The sequence below is a fragment of the Neomonachus schauinslandi genome, chromosome 8 (assembly GCF_002201575.2).
Source record: "Neomonachus schauinslandi chromosome 8, ASM220157v2, whole genome shotgun sequence".
Classification (NCBI taxonomy): domain Eukaryota; kingdom Metazoa; phylum Chordata; class Mammalia; order Carnivora; family Phocidae; genus Neomonachus; species Neomonachus schauinslandi.
The window spans coordinates 30,555,068-30,559,334 of NC_058410.1; positions in this window are offsets into that span (position 1 = coordinate 30,555,068).

Genomic DNA, 4,267 nt, shown 5'->3' on the forward strand with positions numbered 1-4,267 from the left:
ACTGAGGTTTGCTGGAGTGGTGGGGCGTGGGTGGGATGGGGTGGCTGTATCCAGAGTAAACCACAAATCAATTAGAAAAAGACAGACAACCCAATGGAAAAGTAGGCAAGAGATCCACAGATACTTTACCAAAGAGGATGCCAAAAATTCCAACGAATTTGCTCAGCTTCATGAATCATCAAAGCAATATAAATTAATATCACAATGGACAAAATATTAGTTCACCAGAATGGCTAATATTAAAAAGATAACAAAGTCAAGTATTTGTTAAGATGCAGAGTAACTAAGACTCTCATATACTGGTAGGCAGAATACAAATAGGTACAATCACTTAAAAAATATTTGGCATTATCTGCTAGAGTTTAACATACATGTGATATATGTTGATCCTGGGATCAAGCCCTGAGTTGGGCTCCCAGCTCAGCAGGGAGTCTGCTTCTCCCGCTCCCTCTGCCTTTCTGCCCTATTCATGTTCTCTCTCTCTGTCTCAAATGAATAAATTAAAAAAAAAGTATACTATGATGTCATTCACATGGAAGTCAAAAGCAGGCAAAACTAAACTATGATTCTAAAATTCACAATAGTGATTATGTTTGGAGAGGAGAGTAGGAGTAGTAATTGGAATGTGTAGGTTGGGGATTTGGGGGATTTGGTAACATTCTGTTTCTTGATTATATCATCAAGTTGTACTCTCAGTATTTTTGTACTTTAATGTATGTATGGTGGACATCAATAAAAACATTTTTTAAACCTTTGATAGAGAAGATTGTTAGTGCACCCTTGGGTGGCTCAGTTGGCTGGGTGTCTGCCTTTGGCTCAGGTCATGATCCCAGAGTCCTGGGATCGAGTCCCGCCTCAGGCTCCCTGCTCAGCGGGAAGACAGCTTCTCCCTCTGCTCCTACCCCTGCTCATGCTTGTTTCTCTTTCTCTCTCAAAAACAAATAAAATCTTAAAAAAAAGGAAAGATTGTTAGCTATTCAGGAATAGATATAAAGTTATATGTAGATATCCTTTGTCCCTTTCTGTGTGGGATCAGATTATATGTATTCTTTCCAGTATCTACCCACTTCTGTTTCTGATTTCTTATTTAAAAGAAATGCCGTGACTCTTTTTATTTCCTTTCTTTTGATTATTTTTTTTCTGTATACCCCCAATTGATACTAATGTAGAGCATAGACTATCATCCTTGGTTTCTCTCCAAAATACTCACAGTGTAGGTCACAGATTTTACTTATGATTTGGGTCAAATGGGGCAAAGTAAGAGGCTCATGCACAAGATCAAATGGTTTAAATATAAAGTTCTTAACTTAAAGGTCTTTCTTGTTATCCTTATCCTCTCCCCCTACACAATCTCCTGCTGAAAAAAAGTCACTGTTTATCTCCTCTTTTTGGATTCCCAAACTCCCTCATGTTTCTTCTCTTCACCGATCTCATGGTTTTTCTTTTCCTCCCTAGCTAACTTGTTGAAATCTCTCATATACTTTTTAAAAAAAAAACACTTTATCTCATGCATAGGTTGTACTGGCCATACTCTGAAAGCTAATTTTCCATATCAAAGATGTCTCATTCGTTAATTAAAACCAAACAGTCCTCCCCACTAAGATAAGGGTTTTCTGCTCTCTAGGTAGAGTTCTGCTGCTGGTCCTTAAACTGACAGTCTCTCCATTCTCCTTGAGCCCTACACTGTATTTATTCACACTTGTTCGTCTTGGTGCATAGCCCACATTAGTACTTTATCTTTTTAAAATTGAGTTGTAATTGGCATGTAACATTATATTAGTTTCAGATGTACAACATAATGGTTGGATATATGCATTTATTGTAAAACGATCACCACAATAAGCCTAGTTAACATCCATTAGCACATATAGTTTTTTTCTTATGGTGAGAATTTTTAAGATGCACTTTCTTAGCAACTTTCAAATATACAACCCAGTATTATTAACTATAGTCACCAACCTGTACATTACTGCTCCAGGACTTTTTATTTATTTATTTATTTATTTGACAGAGAGATAGAGAGCACAAGTAGGCAGAGTGGCAGGCAGAGAGAGAGGGAGAAGCAAGCTCTCTGCTGAGCAGGGAGCCGGACGTGGGGCTCGATTCCAGGATGCCAGGATCATGACCTGAGCCGAAGGCAGTCGCTTAACCGACTGAGCCACCCAGGTGCCCTTAGTAGTTTGTTTTTAATTATTTGAGGAACTCCATACTGTTTTGATAGTGGTTACAGCAATTTACATTGCCCTAAAAGTGCACAAGGGATCTCTTTTCTCTACATCTTTGCCAAAATGTATTATTTCTTGTCTTTTTTATAATCGCCATTCCATTGGGTATGAGGTGATATCTCCCTGTGGTTTTGATTTGTGTTTCTCTGATGATTACTGATGTTGAGCACCTTTTCATGTACCTGTTGGCCATCTGTATGTCTTCTTTGGAAAAATGTCTATTGAGGTCCTCTGTCCACTTTTTAACCAAATTGCTTTTTTTTTTTTTTTGCTAATGAGTTGTATTAATTCTTTATGTATTTTGGATATTAACCCTTTATCAAATATATGATTTGCAACTACTTTCTACCATTCAGTAGCTGTCTTTTCATTTTATTTTTTCCTTTGCTATGCAGAAGCTTTTTAGTTTGACATAGTCCCATTTTTTAATTTTTGCTTTTGTTACCATTTTTTCCTTTTTTTGATGTCAAATCTAAAAAAATCTAAAACACTAAGACTGATGTCAAGGTTTTCTTCTAGGAGTTGTATGGTTCTAGGGTCTTACATTCATGTCTTTAATCTATTTTGAGTTGATTTTCATATATGGTATAAAGTAGTGGTCCAATTTTATTCATTTGCAAGTGATTATCCAGTTTTCACAACACTATTTATTAAAAAGACTGTCCTTTCCCCATTGTATGTTCCTGACTTCTCGTTTATAAATTAATTGACTATATTACTTTATCTTCTAATTCAAGAATAAAGACAGCACTGGGCCATGTAGCAGCTCAGAACAACAGGGTTGGTTTCCTGCTCTTCTGTGTCCCTCTGAGGAATAATTTGTTTCTAGAAGACCTTATCACCTTCTTACAATTTATTGCCAAACCAATATCTTCATGCACATTCATTTGCCTTTTATTTTGCTACACAACCATTACATTTGTAGTTGTCTGATGGATATTATTATGTGGAAGTCTGATTATTACAATAATTTTATTATGTATGAAACCCAATTAATATTTTCTGCCTACTCATGATATTGGTTTACAATATTGATTATGTCATGCTAATGGTAAAGGATGAACAGGTACTGTGCAAGGACACTGAATGTTTGGTAAGAGTGATGAATGGCAGAGCAAAGGAAATAAATTTCTAAAAATTTTAGAAGCTTATCATTTTGATGAAGATATTATGGTTCAATGGTCTGGGGCAAACTGGAACAACCCTTCTGAGGCAAAAGACAAGCTGCTATTTATTGCAGCCCTTCTCACTAAAAAAATCAGCTCAATGTTTTGTGAACCTCTGAAGTTTGAGGCAGTATATAGAGCACTTGGGAATTATGCTCTGAATCATGTGTTAGGTGGCTCAAAGGGCTACCAGTTTTGAGTGGTAGACAGACTAAAGAAGAATTATGCATCAGATTCAGACTCAGTGAGAACTGCCTGAAACTTGGACCATTAGTCTCAACATGAGAGAGCTAGAGGTTTCCATGGTGGGTAAGTATACAAGATAGACTGTCTACTAAGCTCTACCGAAAGAATCACAATTCAGACCCCCAGAATTCTAGAGCAAGGTCATTCTTGCTTTAACAGAGAACTAACTCCTTGCTGTTCAAAAATAGTTCCTGGTGTGCTCCTGTACTCCTATAGATACTGAGTGTTTGACCTTGGGACTCCAGTGACTATTATCCAGAGAAGAGCTGGTTGAAACTCTGGATGTGGCACAATCCCTTGAGAAACCACAGTTATCTGGTGACAGTTCTATTACATCAGACCCCTTCAACCCTGTAGGGGGCTGTGATGCATGCTGACCAGAACTGACACCTACGGTGGATATGGATTTGCCTTACTTATCTGTAGTGTCTTTGTCAGCACAAGCATCTGAGGAATAATGAAATGCCAATCCATTATTATAGCATGCCATACAACAGTGACTCAGATCAAGGTCTCATGCTATGACAAGAGACATGTGGCTCCAAACTACAAATTTTATTGATCAGAAACAGCTGAGCTAAAGCACCAGTAAGATAAGTTGTCATAACTTAGGGTGTGGTATGTTTGCTT